Genomic DNA, 19039 nt, shown 5'->3' on the forward strand with positions numbered 1-19039 from the left:
TTTTAGAGGAGTACATATGAAGTGTATCCTGAAGTGCCTGTGCAGCTTGGTGGAAATGAACCCAACTAATACCCATGAGGATGCAGGTTTGATCCCTGGCCTTGGTCAGTAGATTAAAGACCTGGCATTGCTCAAGCTGTGGTGTAGGTCCCAGACATGGCTTAGATTCTGCATTGCTGTGGCTGTGGTGTAGGCTAGCAGCTGCAGCTCTAATTCAAATCCTAGCATAGAAACTTCCATCTGCTGCAGGTGTGGCCACCACCACAAAAAAAAAAAAAAAAAAAAAAGTATGCTTAATTTGTAATTTTCAGTTATTTTGTGTTAACACTGATCTTAGATCTTTTTTTCCTGTCTGACCAAGGATAGACAATTGGCAACAATTCATGAAAATGAGTTTTAGAGGAGCTCATCTATACTTGTGGCGCAAAAAGAAAATGAAAAAAAAATTTATATCATATCCTGAAAATGTGCCGAACAATAGAGATAAGAGTATAATAGAATCCAAGTGGTTACAGTTAGTTTGAGACTAACTTTAAATGTATCAAGTAACATAGGTGTTGATATAGGAGACAAGACTTCTTGAAAAATCATGATACTTGCAATAAAGAATAGCAGAGTGACAAAAAAAAAAAGATAATGTGGAAGAAACAGAGATGGAAAGTGATTATTCACGATTTTTTTAAAAAAGATATACCTATATGATATTGCATAGATCATTACTTCCTCAGGTAAGTGGATACTTATACTAGAGTCTGGACAGTCGCCATTGTCAAACAATGGTGGAAACCCCCCATGCCTACTATAAAGTAGTTACATGATTTTTTCTTTTCAGATTTTAAAAATTTTCTGTCTTTTAAATTGTGTTTAGAATGAATATTTAATTTGGGAGACATAAGCTATTTTTGATTGAAACAGGTGAATGGTTTTTTTCTGCTAAGTGATGAGATCTGCAATATGTGTATAAATTAAATACAGGGTAGAAGTAAGTAACTAATATAATCATCCCTTACGGCTAAAGATTTTAACATTAAATTGTCAGCTGAATTAAGAATAACAATTAATAATAGTCTTTTATTAAATTCTTTTTTAGCTACGGCATTTAATGTTTCCTTTAGCTACTGTATAATTATCTTTTCATTCTGGGATGCTCTTCTGCACTTTTTTGGGGTTTAGAAATTGTGTGAATTTCTGACACGTATTACATTTAGAGATATATTTTTCAACTTTTCTAAAGTTAACAATGGGGAAGGTCATCGTGAGATCAAAACTCAAATCTATTCTTGTAATAAAAAGTATGTTAGACTACAATGCTGTGTTTATGACACATCTGTTGACCCTTAACAGCAGGAAGCCAGAATTGGTAACAATACTATCTTTATTTTGTATTAAAAGAAATGGAGATATAGAAATAGCCAACTGTTTAAGGCTTCCATAGGTAAACTGAGTGCCTAAAATACTATATCTTTGAGCTTCATGATTCACAGAGCAATAACTCAATTTAATACTCCTTCTTTGTGGCTAATTATATCATTTTTTCCCTAAATATCAAGGAATATATCTCAGAATTCTATGAATTTTACATAAAATATTTTTCTTTTCAATTAAAACTAACCAAAATTTATATATTTTTTATATCCTTTCTTATCTGAATGGCTACTGAGAACTGTAATATGTTTTCAAGGCCCATCTAATGTGTGTTTACTACTGCATTCATTCCAGGCTCTATTGTTGCTTGGTTATTGTAGGCTAATGAGAAAAGAACAAGAAAAAAATTTTATGTGTAAGTGATACACTACATGGAGGATTTTGCAGTGGTTCTAGGAATTAGATTTGGTTGTAAAAATGAAGCTTAAAAAGCTAATAAGAAATGCCAAAGGGAGGGGGTTGACTCCTCTCTTCAAAGCACTAATATTTTTGATGAAAATGGCATTTGATTAGTAAAAATATCATCCCTAACATTATTTTTATTTAATGTTATTCATTTGCAATTTTATTATTTGGCTTGATTATATGTAATTTCTCAAAACATTTTGGGTTTAATATTATAAAAAAGTGATTTTCATAATATATTTATAGCTAATTTTGTTTACATTTTAATAATGTATAATAAAATAGTATAGTCACTGAAGAATTTTATGATTTTTCCTCTTGATAAATATTTAAATTTGAGAAACACTGTTATTTAGGAAACATGCAGGATTCAATTGTGTGATACAGCCCATAACCATGCAATTAACGGTTCTATGAGAGCAGATATTAAAGATACAGCAGTTTCTAGCACATGCGTTTTATAGCACATCAAAGAGTTTGCTTTTGTTTTTGATGATAAAAGAAAAAAACCCCACAAAAATGCCATGAGGTCAATAGCTTAGTAATTAAAATATTATTTTGACTTCAAACTACCAGGAAAATTTTCATTAGGAAATCAAAGCTGTAAAATGTGAGATAAACTCTTCCTCAGATCTAGACTGTTAGCGTTGAGCTCAATTTGGTCACACATACTAACTTTATTTTAAAGTGTCCAGTGCATGGCAAAAATTTCTATACCATATGAAGACTTTATTGTGGAAGAGACATGGACTAGAAAAAATATAGCTAGATTTATATTATCAAAGAGAAATTATTGGAGAATTTAGGTAGCCACTTTCACCTTGGGCATAGGAGTATTGGAGCAATAGACTGTGATTTATTATCAGGTTCCAAGAAATACATTAACCTCATAGTTTTCTTTCTTTATTTGTGTGACTAAATGTGCTAACATTGCTTAAAATGCTAACCCATTATGCTAGTTAGGAGTGCTTCAAGTTGACATATATCCAATCTCAGCTAGGCCTTTACTGTGCTCAGCAGTCCTGCATCCATAAGAAGCCCCTAACTCTTGACGTGTAAGTGTATTTTCAAACATTCCGTCTGTGCTTTTTAACCTTGGTTCCACCTAAGAACTGCCTGGGAGATTAAAAAAAAATCCTAATGCTTGAATACAATACAGATCAGTTAAATCTGTGAATCTGAGAATGTGAAGCATCATTAGCAGTTTCTAAAACTCTACAAGTGGTTCCAATGTATAATGAAGATAGAGAACTACTTCCCAAAGCCAAAATATTTCCCTTCAAGGGGAGATTACAGTCCTTCTTATAAGAGAGAGAAGCACTCGGGCTTCGTGAACTTCCACAAACTGTTGTCAATCCACAACCGTTTTCCTATCTTTCATGATTCCCCTTTCTTTGCTTCTTTCAGAGTTGTGGGTACCTCCAGAAGAGTCAAGCAAACTTCTGCATCCTGTCTTGATCCCACTGCTTTACAGCTATTTTGCTTCCTTAGTACATCCATTACCTTCTCATTCATTTGAAATTTTCATTTGTCACTTTCTGATTATCTTTTTTCTACCAGATTCTTTTCTACCTAAAATGCAAATAATGATAATTTTTAAAAAGTCAGTGAAAAGATAGGTTGGAAATAAATTGGCTCAACAACAAAGTATGTTGACAAGAAACTTTCCATGTCTCTGTTGAGGTATAGGATTATGTCTTATCTTTTCATTTTTACTCCTCTAACCCTTCCAAAATTTTCTAAAGAATTTCCTAGTATTAAATTTGCTTCCTTTGAAAAACTTGGAGAGGCTTCTATTTTCCTGTCCAGACACAAAATGATATATTTTAAAATGCATATCCTAGGTTTTTTCTTTTTCTTTATAATTATCTGGTGTATATTTAAATTTTCAGTCTTTATGTCTCCATTGTGGACCACACATGCCTAGATTTTTATTTTATTTTTACCCAGAGAGTCTCTTTAATTTTTAAATGTATGCAATATTTTTTTAATTTTAATTTTTTTTTTTTTTTTTTTTTTTTTTTTTTTTTTTTTTTACTTTTTAGACCTGCACCTGAGGCATGTGGAAGTTCCCAGTGTAGGGGTCAAATTGGAGCTGCAGCTTCTGGCCTATTCCACAGCCACAGCAATGTGGGATCCAAGCAACATCTGCAACCTACACCACAGCTCATGGCAATGCTGGGTCCTTAACCCACTGAGTGCGGCCAGGGATCAAACCAACATCCTCAGGGATACTAGTTGAATTCACTACTGCTGAGCCACAATGGGAACTCTGATATGGGAGATTTGTTGTAGGGATTTTGATGTAGTTAAATTTCAACCATGTTATGCTTAAAGCCTGGAGTAGAGGCTAGGGAGCCTTGCATTGTAATATATCATAAATAAAATATACATTTTTAAAATTCAGTGGCGTTTTATTAAGCATGTCACACAGATCCTGTTTCCTGAAATGTCAACGTGCAATAACACCAGTACCTGGTAGAGATGTTTCTGAACCAGAAACATTGTGCTATTGTACGTACCTGGCACATGGTAGGCGTTAAATAGATGATAGCAACAATAATTTGTACTACTAATATACCATAGGTTATAGTTTTGTTTTGGTTGGGTTTGGTTTTGGTAGCTACTGACTTTTTTCCATACAACTTAATGTGTTCTCAGCATCACAGAATAAATCCTCACTGAAGGGGCTAGTGTACAGCATTTTTCCTCACTCTTGACTCACTGGAAGATTAAATATGCAATCTGCAAATTATGTGCTCCAGTGTGAAACCTAGAAAATAAAGTTAGCAGCCACATACACTACTGTAAATGTCTTTTTTTTTTTCCTCAGCCAATGATAGGTGATTGTGAGTAGATACTCTGCTTTCATAAATTTTTAAAGAGACCAGTTTACTTGATAGTAGTTTGTTCCTGAAGCAGGCTGGCATTTATCACATTGTGGGCTTCTTTCTCTTATGGTGCCTTTCACAGCATGTATATTTTTGGAATCCCTGTTCTGAAGTACAAGATAAACAAATTATCATCCAGGACATATAGTGCTTTACATAAACAGCATAAATCTCTTGTGTTCTCCCATAAATATCCCTTTGTGACTGGATCTTGGGATTTCCTGCAGCAAAATGTGCTTTTAGTAATTGATGCTCCTCAGCTAACATCATTAATCAAATGAGTTTATGAGCAGAAAATCTAAAATGCCCATTGATGTTTTTCTCTGACTTGGTCGATGGAAAGCAGACTTGAACAAATAGAAGTGCCAGATTGTTTCAAGATTGCCAAGGGAATTTCACTCCCTTCTCTTCCTGTTGAACACATCTACCCACCCCAAACCTTAATCCCCTCTTCAAAAAGTTCTTCCCAGAACATAAAAAAAAATGTCTATTTCAAGAATATATGCTTTAAATGTACAGGGTGTTTCCAGCGATGATGGTGAAGCAGAAAACAAATTCTTGTTGGTGGCAGCCAAGGAGCATAGTGGTTTGTGCATGATCTGTGAAATAAAACTTCCTCACTAAAAACTGTAATAGGGAAGAACAAATCTGATTCCATGTTGGATCTCTTTCTTTAACTCTTTATCTTTTGGGCTCTGTTGCCTGCGCTTAGTCAAGTTGGCTCTGCACCTTTTGTAAAAGAATGCTGTCTGTCACTTGAAACGTACAGGATAACCTATTCTTTAGGGTTATTATACTTTTAGATAAAAAGTTGCAGAAAAGAGAATAACATTTGTTTTGTTGGAGATTTATAGGAACACTGTGACCTGACCATGACCTGACCTATATGGACAGCTGCAAGAAAGGATTTCTGCACCTAGAAGTTGAAAACAACCAACCTCCCACTCCAATGCCCTCCCCTTTCTTGTGTAAAAGAAGCCTGAATTGTGACTGAGGGAAGATGGTTCTTTGAGACATTAGTCTGCAATCATCCTGGTCTACTGGCCTTCCAAATAAAGTCATTTTTCTTTGCCCCAACAACTCATTTCCTGATTTACTGGCCTGTTGTGTGGCAACGAAACTAGTTTGGACTCAATAACAAAACCTTACTTCTATTCCTCACTAGCTATGTATTCTGGGCAAATGAAGTAAACTATAGTTCAACACTTCATATCTATGAAAAGCAAGAATAATATTTACCCATTTCAAAGGATTATTTTAAAGCTCAAATAAAATCATTTGCATAATACTCTTAGTTTTATATTTGGTTTATAATAACAAATTTCAAATTTCAGAGTTGTTTTTTTTTTTGCTTTTTAGGGCTACACTCACAGCATATGGAGGTCACAAGGCAGGGGTTGAGTTGGAGCTGTAGCTGCTGACCTACACCACAGCCACAGCAAGGCAGGATCTGAGCCACATTTGCGACCTACACCACAGCTCATGGCAACGCTAGATCCTTAACCCACTGAGCAAGGCCAGGGATTGAACCTGTGTCTTCGTGGATGCTAGTCAGATTCATTAACCACTAAGCCACAACGGGAACGCCTTCAAATTTCAGTTTTTAATCAATGGCCATATAAATTTCATTGTGAATTCAGTTGAGCTCCTTCATATATTTGACTGACAGCACTTCAGTGTCATTAGAAGGACCAGGAATGAGTACCAAAAATGATGAGAAAATAAACAAAAATTGGAAGAGGAAAGCAAATAATAGGGTATATAGACAGTGCTGAGTAATGATTGATAATTCAGTGAAATAATCCTTAATCCTATTAATATTTTTCTAATTAATATGTATTTTAAATGCATAAATAAAATGTTATCATTGTATAAGAATAAAAAAACAAAGTAACCAAATAGAAATTAAAATACCTCTAAGTTTACCATCCAGAAATGATGACAGAAATTTTAGTGAAAATCTTGTAGTCCTATTCGTAGAAAAATGTATTTCATGTTAATTAACATGTTATTAAAATGAATCACACTATTCTTTACTCTGGATTGGATTGTCATTTGAAATACATAAAAGTTTTTCCACATCAAAAATTTAATAAATGCATAGCATAATTTTTAATGACTTGAAAGTAATTCAATATTAAGGATAAATTATTGCCCAACCCCCTCTCATTAGGCATTTAGATTATTTCCATGTTTTTGTTATATACAACATTGAGCTCCTTGCCAAGAGCTTCTTATCAGATATGGCATTTTAACAAGAATGAAAGGTAAAGCAATGGGAACTTAAGTTTATCTACGTAGTAGAGAAAATGCCAGTGGGAGAAATGTCAAGTATGGAGACTCTATGTTCCATTATGTAGTTGATCCCCTAGTCATACATACATTCCATATTAGCAAATTTGACTGCTCTCCCAAATTTATTTTTAACCTCCAAATCAATACTCATGGTGCTTTCACGGTCACTTCTAGACATGCAAGATAGCAAAAAAATTTGAGCTACCTGCATTTTTACATTCCCAGCTAAGGTCAAACAAGGCAATACTCTGCCTTCTGTTTTAACTCTTATACTAATAATGAGTGTCCTTCCTAGTCTTTTTAGTTCCTTGACTTTCACATTTTTTGTGCTTTTTGTTTGCTATATAAAATGACCCCAAAAATTTATGCTGAACTGCTGCCTCATGTTCCTAAGTGCGATAAGGCTGTAATGTGCCTTGTGAAGAAAATATATGTCACATAATCTTCTTTCAGATATGAGTAATAGTTCAGTTGTCCATGAGTTCAATATTGATGAGTCAATAATATATATTAAATCAGCTGTCTTCAGAAATAAAACACTTAAAACAAGTGTGTTAATCAGTTGATGAAAATGTTGTGATCAGAAACTTGCAGCAATCTAAATATTTATTTCCCCAAGGAGCCATAGTCCCAAGGCTCAGTGTATGTGACAACTTTATAGAACTAACTAAAGCAAATAATATGAACTGACTGTGTTTCTATCAATGTTATTCCCTATAAGATTTCCCTGTTTATCTTCTATTTTGAACAACCTCTGACATGCTCCTTAATGTCTGCTTCAAAATAAAATTTATAAGATTTTGCATTGTATGGCCTATTGTTACTGACTCCAGAGTTGTTCTGCTCACTGCATGGCAATCCAATAAATTGGGAGATGAGTTGTTGGGGTCAGGAATAATAACATCATTTGGAAAGACAGCAGACCAAGAAGATGGCAGACTAGTGTCCCAAAGAACCATCCTCTGTCAGTCAGAATTCAGGGTCCTTTTATATAAGAAAGGGGGGTGGAGAGTGGTTAGTTGTTTCAAACTTGGTGCAGAAATCCTTTGTTCTCATAGCAGTCCATGTAGGTCAGGTCATTATGTTCCTGTAAACCTCCAACAAAACAGATGTTATTCTCTATTCTGCAACTTTTTATCTAAAAATGTAATACTTGTAAAGGTCATAGCCTTAAAAATAGGCTAGCCTGTATATTTCAGGCTGTAGGCAGCATCCCTTTGCAAAAGTGCAGAGCTAGGATGACTAAGCACAACTGACAGAGGACAAAGGTTAAAGTTAAAGGAAAAAGAACAGATGTAATATGGATTCAAATTTTTTTCTTCCTTATTACACCATGACTGCTATTTAGTTTATTCATTTTTAAAACAAAAAGACAACTTACAGAATGGGAGAAAATAGGTTCAAATGATGCAACTGACAAGGGCTTAATCTCTAAAATATACAAACAACTTATAAAACTCAACAGCAAAAAAGCCAACAACCCAATGTAAAAATGGGCAAAAGACTTTAATAGGCATTTCTCCAAATAAGATACACAGATGGCCAACAAGCACATGAAAAAATGCTCAACATCACTGATTATTAGAGAAAGACAAATCAAAACTATTATGAGGCACCACCTCATATCAGTCAGAATGGCCATCATTAATAGGTACACAAATAACAAATGCTGGAGAGGGTGTGGAGAAAAGGAAACCCCTCCTGCACTGTTGGTGGGAATGTAAATTGGTACAACCACTATGGAAAACAGTATGGAGGTATCTTAGAAAACTATACATAGAACTACCATATGACCCAGCAATCCCACTCTTGGGCATGTATCCAGAAAAAACTTTCCTTGAGAGAGACACATGCACCCTTATATTTATTGCAGCACTATTCATAATAGCCAAGACATGGAAATAACCTAAATGTCCATCAACAGATGATTGGATTAAGATGTGATATATATACACAATGGAATACTACTCAGTCATAAAAAAAGAACAAACTAATGCCATTTGCAGCAACATAGATAGAACTAGAGACTCTCATATTAAGCAAAGACAGAAAGAGAATGACAAATACCATATGATATCACATATCTGGAATCTAATGTATGGCATAAACAAATCTTTCCACAGAAAATTAAATCATGGACATGGATAACAGACTTGTGGTTGCCAAGAGGAAGGAAAAGGGAGTGGGATGGACTGGGAATTTGGGGTTAATAGACGCAAACTATAGCCTTTGGAATGGATAAGCAATGGGATCCCTTTGTATAGCACTGGGAACTATGTCTAGCCACTTGTGATGGAGCATGATAATGTGCTGAAAAAAAATGTATACGTGTATGTGTGACTGGTCCAATTGCTGAGCAGTAGAAAATTGAACACTGTACATCAGCTACAATGGAAAAAATAAAAATTATAAAAAAAATCATTTTTATTATAATACCATTAGTAGGAGATACATATACAGATATATGTACATTTCTATAACCAAAGAAATAGAGATCACTGCCTACTCAGATTAATTTTGACTCCTATCCTATTGTACCCTTTTATATAAACTCACCTGTTTTTCTATCTGCATATTCATATATCTCATTTGTTTTTTTTTACATATCTTTATGTCCCAGACATATTATCCTAAATCTACTAGTTTGGTATGCTTTTCTTCTATCAACATTATTTAAGGCATATTTGAAATCATACAAAGATTTGGTGGTATGCTAATACAATGATCCCTACTTTACCAATTATAAGAGTAGAAATCCAAATTCTAGGCAGGTCCTGAAACTAGTATACTAGGATATGATCTAAGGTCATGCAAGAAGTGTAAATAAATAAGTTTTCAAAAGTAAGCTGTTTCAAAAACCATTAAAACTTCCATTTTTGCTACTATGTGTGATAGCAGAAGTTTTGGAAGTTTGGTGGTTGAAATTACAATGCCAATGGTAGCATTTTATCAATAACGGTCAAACAAAATTCTTAGTACAAAAGTTGTATCAGTAGGCAGAGACAATAGTGAGTTATTGATGGTTCACATAAGTGGCAGATTTATTACTGAACCAGGTCTTTTGCTGGGTTTGGGGCTTTGATTTAGATCTTTGCTTTAAAAATTGTTTTATGAAGGAGTTCCCATCATGGCTCGGTGGAAACAAATCTGACTAGCATCTATTGAAGGTATGATCCCTGGCCTCACTCAGTGGTTGGATTAGGTATTGCCCTGAGCTGTGGTGTAGGTCGCAGATGTGGCTTGGATCTGATATTGCTTTGGCTGTGGCGTAGGCCAGCAGCTACCACTCTGATTCGACCCTAGCCTGGGTACTTCCATATGCTGTGGGTGCAGCTCTAAAAAGAAAAAATAAAATTAATAAAAATAAATAAAATAAAATAGGTTTATATCCCTTCCTATCAAATCTATAAATTGGCACATACCATTTTATTAAGCTATATTTATGTAAAATTATTTGACTATCTTCTTTTGCTTGTAACTATGAAAACATTGACTCATATTAGTTTTTCAATGCTGTCATAACATAAACTTGTAGCGTAAACAACACAAATTTATCTAACAGTTTGTACGTAACGCCAAAACAAAATACTTAGACATAAATCTAACAGAATATGTAAAACAAATCTATATGAGGAAAACTATGAAACTCTTCTAAAAGAAACCAAAGAATATCTAAGTAAATAGTTATTCATGTTGATGGATAAGAATACTCAATATTGTCAGGATATTACTTCTTCCCAGCTTGATCTATAAATTCAACAATCTGAATCCTAATACCAGCAAGTTATTCTGAGGATATTGACAAACTCATTTTTAAGTTTATGTGTGAAGACCAAAGACCCAGAATAACCAACATGATGCTGAAGTCAGAAAGCATACACTACCAAACGTAAAGACTCACCAGTAAGCTATGGTAATCAAAACAGTGTGCTATTGGCAAAAGAATAGATAAGTAGATCAATGGGACAGCATAATGGATAATGGAACAGCCCATAAATAGACTTACACAAATACATTCAACTGATCTTTGACAATGGCAAAGACTATTCAGTGGAGAAGGGATGGTTTTTTCAACAAATGCTGCTGGCACAACTGGACGTCCACATGCAAAAAAATGAACCTAGGCACAGACTTTACACCTTTCAGAAAAAATTAACTCAAAATGGATCATAGGCCTAACTGTAAAATACAAAGCTCTTAAAAACTCCTGGAAAAAGTCCTAGAAAATAGCAAGGTTTTGTGATACTCTTTTGATACAACACCAATGGCATGATCCAGTAAGAAGAATTTAATTATGTTGGACTTTAATAAAAATTTAAAAATAAATCTGCTTGGCAAAAGACACTATTAAGAAGATAAGAAGATAGGTTGCAGACCAGAGGAAGAAGGCCTTCACAAAAACCATATCTGACAAAGGACTGTTACCCAATATATTATTAAAAAAAACTCTTAAAATTCCACAATAAGAAAAAAATCCAACTTAAACATGGGCCAAAGACCTTAACAGACACCTAATCAAAGAAGATATACGTATGGCAAATAAGCATATGAAAATATGCTTGTCATCATGTGTCATCAGAGAAATAAAAATTGAAACGAGGAGACACCAATACACATCTATTTAAAGGACTACAATGCAAAACAATGACAACACCAAATGCTAGCAAATATGTAGAGCAACAAGAACTCTCATTCATTAACTGGTGAGGATGCAATTCAGTACAGCCACTTTGGAAGAGAGTTGGCTGTTTCTTATAAAACTAAACATACTTTCCCCACAAAATACAGCAATCAATCACCTTGGTATTTATCCAACTAAGTGGAAAACTTAGGCCCACATAAAAACCTGCACAGACCTATTTAGAGTGTTATTCATGATTTTCAAAACCTGAAAGCAGCCAAGAAATCCTTCAAAAGATGAATAAATGAATAAACAGTGGGGCATCTATACAATGGAATATTATTCTCTCATACAAAGAATTATGCTATTGTGCTATGAAAATTCATGGGAGAAACTTAAATGCATATTACTAAGTGAAACAAGTCAATCTGGAGGATACACGTCATTATACATTTCTTCATCTCCACAGAATGCGCATCGCCAAGATTGAACCCTAATGGAAACTACAGTTTGTTAATTGAAAAAGACATTATAAAGTTATGTAAATACTGAAGATTAGATTTCAGCAAAAATAAAACTCTATAAATTCTAAGACAGAATTCATTTGAGGAGAAAGTGAATTTGAAAATACTACAAATTCAGCAGTCCCAAAGAACCAAAAGCAAATAGTGATGAGATCTGGAGGATTAACCTTAGGTTGGATTGCATTTCTTATATGAAGTTCCAACAGAAGATGGTCAAAAGAGGGAAAAACATTATTGAAGACAGTTACTGAGATTAGAAATCATCAGATCAAAATTACACTCACGTAGAAAGAGAATGAAGATACTCTGAAACTGCAAAGCAGAAAGAATAAAGGAAAAGTATTAAAGGCTGTCAGAGAAAGCAGATTATCTACAAAGAAGTCATTCTCATACCAAGAAAAAAAAACCAGAATTCTCTTTAGTAACAAATACATTTAAAGGAGAGCAAATTAAAATCTTAACTGCTCAGTAAATCTCAACTTTGATTTTATATCAAATAAAATAGCATTAAGATATAGGCAAAATAAAAATACCTTAATTCGTATAAAGACTAAAGAAATTTACCATCATTTTCCTTGGCAAAGCAAGTACCAAATATTAGATTTAACAAAAAAGAAAATAACAGAAAGTCAGGAATTTCAAGAAACTTGAGGTATTTTTATGTAAGAGATTCAGAGTCTAAAAGCTCAAAAAAAAAAAAGTGGGGATTGCTGGGAACTAAGTAAGACTCATGAGAAATAATTGTTAAAAAGATGTGGAAACGGAGTGGTGTAGATTTGCAATATACATTACACACCAGTGCATAGGAATCAGATATTTTATATTAATGGTATTATTCTATAGGTTTTTCACCTCCAGCATTTTTGAAAACTCATTTTTGGTTCTTAATTTTGCAGCTGTGAATGACTGCCTCCACCCATAGGTAATAATAACAACCCTTCTGTATTTTCCAAACTAACTACATTAAAATTCTATTTGTTAAGGTTTAATAAGCTCAAAGCTATTAGTAGTCAACAATCCCAGATGCACCTTCTCAACCCAAGAGTCATTTACATACTGGGTCATACCATTCTCCATTAGCATCTTTCTAGGGAGTATCATTTGAAATTGAAGTTCTATTTCAAAATGTGAGAGTACCTTAAACATTTTTAAAAATATATGTGTAAATAAATCACTCTCTTTTTCTTCCTTGCAAACTAATTCATAGTGACATTTCCTTCTAGTTAGTTTATGCTGCCTTTTTTTTTTTTTTCAGTCCTTTTCTCCCCCTCATACTTAGTTCAACCTGACTAAAATTACACTCTGCCCTGGGCTATTCAACCTTTAAATATTAGTGGATAGCTGTCATTTATAGCTCTTATTTAGCCAAGCCACACCCATTTTGGTTTGTTTCCATCATTGTCCATAAGCCGATCTTCCTGCCCTTAGAAAACTGAATAAAACAGTGTGTCACCTGCTTTCTAGTCTGATGGTTTTGCTGAATTCAGAATAGCAACTCTCAGTACAAAATTGCAGACGTCACTTCAAAACTCACCAGTGGCTGCAAAGGACATGATAATGTAACAGCACTGCAGAAAGAACCTTAGTCTAGTAAGTGACATTTCTGCAAATCATTTGCCTGACCTAATAAGCAAATTAGTTCTTGGTGGGTATAGGGGAGTCAGAGGAAAGGACTGTAGTGAACAATTGTTATATAGTTTTATACGAGCTGGTACAGAGAGCCTTAGAGCTAATAAGGGAAACGTTTATATGTTTTTTGTTTTTCTTCCTAATTTTGTTGAATTTTAGTGCTGTAAATCTAATACTAATGAAGAGCTTATGCTTTTACGAAATTTATTTAACTTTAAATGAAATACTGTTTTATTACAGTGAAATTGAAGGCTTTGGAGAATTAATATATTCAAAACTCTATTACTACTCATAGTATGTAGAATTTCTTCTTTCACAATCAGGGCTCTCCATACTTTCACTGAACATACCCAACAGAACAATATTCACATAAATTTTTAGGAACTCAATAACTACATTGTTGGAATTAGAATAAAACATTCCTCCATCAGGCAAAGGAGAGCCTGGATGTTTAAAGAACGTAGCAAGACAGTTATGTTCTCTGTTAACCTTTCTGTACTCTGTCTGCTCTTGATCCCACTGAATCTGTTAGATTGACCACTCTGTTCTCCCCCAAAACTCCTTTGCCAAAACAACAGCCTTCCCATAAAAGAACTATTTATCCATCTTACTGTCTCCTGTCATATTATCTGCCTATTTATAGATAGAGTGCATCTTCTCTCTTAGTTGGGTTATGACGTTTTGTTTTAATAATATTTCCCCCTCATACTTATTTCAACCTGGCTAAAATTACATTCTGCTGAGGGCTGCTCAGCCTTTAAATATTAATGGATTGCTATTACTTACAGTTCTCATTTAGCTAAGGCACACCTATTGTAGTTATAATCATTGCCCATAAATTCATCTCTCTGCTCTTAGTCAGAAAGCTGAAGAGTCTAGTACATCACCTGCTTTCTTGCTGTGATCAGAATAACAGCTCTCAGTACAAAATTGCAGACCTCACTTCAAAAACTTGCCACAGGCTGCAAAGGACACAGTGTACCAGTATTTCAGAAAGACATTTAGAAAGAAGACTGGAAAGAAGATGCTTGTCTTTGGAGCTACTGTTCTTATAACAATAGTGAACGGAAGTAAATGATCTAGAAGGGAGATGATAAACAAAGGGTAATTGACAAGAGAGGACCAGAGGTAACTTCCTTTGCTCTACCCCTCCTCTGTGTGTACCCATTTCTCCCCATTCCAGGAAGGACCTCATTACCTAGACCAGAAGGTGAAAGGTTAGATGAAGTTGACCCTGATTTTAGTAATAGCATTTTATTTTGGGATACCAATCTGGCTAAGGTTTATCCATGCCTTTCTATCCATACAACAGTGGTCCTTAGCAGGATGCCCAGCACAAATCTTCAGTAAGCACAGTCTTGTAAATCAGAATGGATACTGAGTCCTAGCATTGCAAATAAGAACATTGGTGTTTGTATGTAAGTCACTTACTTCTGGGATTTCAGATTTTTTTTTGTTTTACCTCACAGGTTCCAATTTATTGATCAGGAAATTTGAAAGAGTGCAAAAGATGACAGTTATGGTGTAATTCAAAGTGATCAGTACATCCACATGTACCCCAAGTGTTGGGTATATACTAAATAGAATACCTCAAAAATGTGTGTCGAAATCTAAGGACACTACAAAATTAGAATAGCTTTCTAAATCTTCTCTTTCTGAATCAATGGAAGATGAAAATAGGGAAGAACAAATCCGACTCCATATTATATATTTCTTTTACTTTAACCATTGTAGTCTATTGCTTTTGCTTAGAGAAAAGAATGTTGGCTGTAGTCTGAAAGGCACAGGAAAGTCCATTCTCTAGGTGCCACACTTTTCCATTCATATAGAGAGAAAAAGTTGCAGAACAGAGACTACAATTTTGTCTTGGTGGGGTGGGGGTTTACAGGAACATGATGACCTGACCTACCTGGACAGCTGCAAGAACAAAGGATTCGGACATGAGGAAGTTTGCCACGACCAACCACGCCCCTCCCTCACCTGGCCTTTAAAAATGCTTTGCTGAAACTCTTCAGGGAATTTAGGGTTTGGGGGCTAAAGCTACCCATCCCCTCGCAAGACCCTGTGATAAAATCTTCTCTGCTCCAAACTCTGACTGCAGGTTTATTTGGCCTCACTGTGCGCTGGGCACACAAACTTGCTTTCGGTAGTAAAACCACAACTTTTTTGTTTGATTTAAAAAAAAAAAAAAAGATTCTCATCTTCAAAAAAAGTTGAAATCTCCAAATTAGGAGTTCTTCATAGCTCTCTTCTGTCTGAAATTATAGGATTTATTGTCACTCACTAAATTGATTATTTTAACCAAATTTATGAGTTGAATTCACCCTTGACACCACTAACCAAAATTTATTTTTATTTATTCTAGATCGCATCATATTTTTAACAAAAGCATCATTTTTGTTTCCTTTTCTCCTTTATCCATTAAAGTACACAATAAATGGTCCTACCTATTTATTCTTTTTTTGTGTAATTTTTTCTTCTGTGGGACTCTCTGGTATTCCCTGTGACTCCGCTCGAGGCTTTTTTTTTTTTTTCCCATAATGGCTATGGATTGATATCTAAGTATCAGGTTCCTGAGGTTTGTACTGATTTTGACATCCAAACACTTGACTTTTAAGAGAGTTATAATGCAGACAACATGTGCTCTGTCCCTGGGCAATACTATTCTTTCAATAGCAGTTACATTAACAATTACTGCAGGGCATCTAAGTGGAAGCTGTGCAGTAAATAGAAGAGGGATGGACCACAGCAAGGAAGGCCTGAAAGTGAAACTGGATCACTTTGGAAAATTACTTCTAAGAGTGAGGCATTGTTGTTTTTACAAGTCTGGAAGCTGCAGCAGCATAGTCAACATCCTAGGCTCTGGTGATCCAAGATGGGGTATTTGAGAGGAATTTTGTCCAAAAATTTAGAAAAAAGAGAGTCAGGATATGATATCTTCCCCTTGGTAACTCATCTGTGTAGTTGCAAAAAACAAACAAGTGTATGTTTTCTAATCTTCATCAATGGTAACCCCCCATTTATGTATTTAGCTAAATGCCAGGTATCATGATGACACTTTATCTTAGTTCCTTATTTGGTTTCTTCTTATCTTCCAGGAATTTACAGCCTACTTGGGAAAATAAGACTTACCATGGAATGGAAATTGTTAAATGCATTCATGTACTGTGCAACAACAAAAGAAGCTACCAAAGGTACCAAATTTACTCTCAGAAATGCCAATGTGTACCTAAAAATAAAGTGGCTCAGGGTGTTCTGTAGACAGCAGAATTTGAAGTCTGACTAAATTTTCTAATCAGAAAAATAATGAAGGGAATTCCTGTTGTGGCTCAGCGGTTAACAAATCTGACTACCATCCATGAGGTTGCAGGTTCGATCTCTGGCCTTGCTTGGTGGGTTGAGGATCCTGCATTGCCATTAGCTGTGGTGTAGGTTGCAGAAGTGGCTCGGATCCTGCATTGCTGTGGCTGTGGCATAGGCTGGCAACTGCAGCTCTGATTTGACCCCTAGCCTGGGAACTTCCATAGGCTGCAGGTGTGGCCCGAAAAAGCAAAAAAAAAAAAAAAAAAAAAAAAAAAAAAAAAAGGAAGGGAAAGAAAAGAAAAGGAAAAATAATAACTTCAAAAATTATTCTACTGCTTATCTTTTTATTCCTGACTTCTTTTTAATTAAGAGAAATTTCTTTGTCTAGAGATTTTGTTCATACCAAGGTATGGGGAAAACAAAATTTCTTGGAGAGAAAAACAACAAATGAAATTCAAATAGGTAGATTTATTAATATAATTATTCAAAGCAAAGTCTCCTCATTAAACAAAGTAATCAGCAATTCATTTTTTTAACAGGTGAGGATATTTAACTCTAGTTAATGATTTATTTAAGTGCTCTTCCTAGATAGGAACATTGGTTTGAGATAATCTGTGTCATATGCCCAGGATCTATTGTCTGTCTATCTATGTATCTATCTATCTAAGTTCAGTAAGTGCTGTGAACAATGTGAAAAAAAAGTTTTCAGTGAAAATTATTGATACAGTTCAGTAGGTGCTATGAACAATGTGAGGAAAAAAATCCAGTTAATGATGTTGATATTTTTAAACTAATGGGACAAAAATTATTTTTATGTGCATGGAGAAGTAATTATAAGCAAATTACTTCATAGTAATTAATGATAGTGGAGGGGAGGGGTCTTATAAGAGTCAATCGTAGCTTGAAATCCAACTACAAGGAAATTTCTAAAGTGGGAAATTATTATGCACTGAGATGAAACAAGTGAACAGACCAATAAATCATTAGGAATGCACAGAAAAACAATGCATGTCAGAAGTGATGGCCCCTGAATCTAGAACTTCCCACTCTAGCCAGGCTGCTTCTCACTCCCAGTATCACCCATCAGGAAGAAGCTTTTTCATGTCGAAGTATCTGAACTCAAGGCTCTGGGGTCCAGGTAAAGAATTACTCTTCTGGCTTATAAGAATAGAATGGACCTGGTTTCCAAATCAAATCCTAGAACTGCTTCTAGTAATGCTTGCACAGTAAGAAAAATGCAGCAGTACTGCCCACGACCTCCTCCAGCTTTGATGAATCTCTAGGAGGACGCATGGGACAACAGCACAGAATCGTATTCAAGGTGATGGTTTGTTACAGTAAAAAGAATGCAGAGAAAAATCAGCAAAGTGGAAAAGGCACATGGGTGTGGTCTGGGGTAAACAAGCTTTCAGAGTCCTGTCCCAGTGGCATTACACAGGATACACTTGCTTCTTTTCCCCAGCAACCTGTTGTGATAACACATCGGAAATATCTCTCAGGACAGCTTGTTAGTGATTCATTTCTCAGAGATTTCACTGGAGGCTAGTCATGTTGTTACCAAGTCCAAGCTCATACTGCTCATCACATAACAGGCCATGGCATCAAGAAACTAATTGTTAGGACAGGGAATAGTGATTTTAGTCAGAAAGCAAGCACACTAAGAGGGTGGACCAGTGTCCCAAAGAATCATCTTTCCTGGAGTTAGAATTCAGGCTTTTTTTATATTAAAAGGGGAGGGGACATGTTTGGTTTTTGCAAACTTCTTGGTTTCAGAATTCCTTGTTCAAGACAAATGTTATTCTCTGTTCTTCAACTTTTTTATCTCTATATGAAAAATAGTATACCTTTAAGGGCTGGAGATTTGAGAATGGTGGTATTCTGTATATTTCCGGCTACAGGCAACATTCTTAACTTGTAGCAAAAGCAACAGAGGACAAAGATTAAAG

The sequence above is a fragment of the Sus scrofa genome, chromosome 4, assembly GCF_000003025.6.
Source record: "Sus scrofa isolate TJ Tabasco breed Duroc chromosome 4, Sscrofa11.1, whole genome shotgun sequence".
In the NCBI taxonomy this organism is placed as follows: domain Eukaryota; kingdom Metazoa; phylum Chordata; class Mammalia; order Artiodactyla; family Suidae; genus Sus; species Sus scrofa.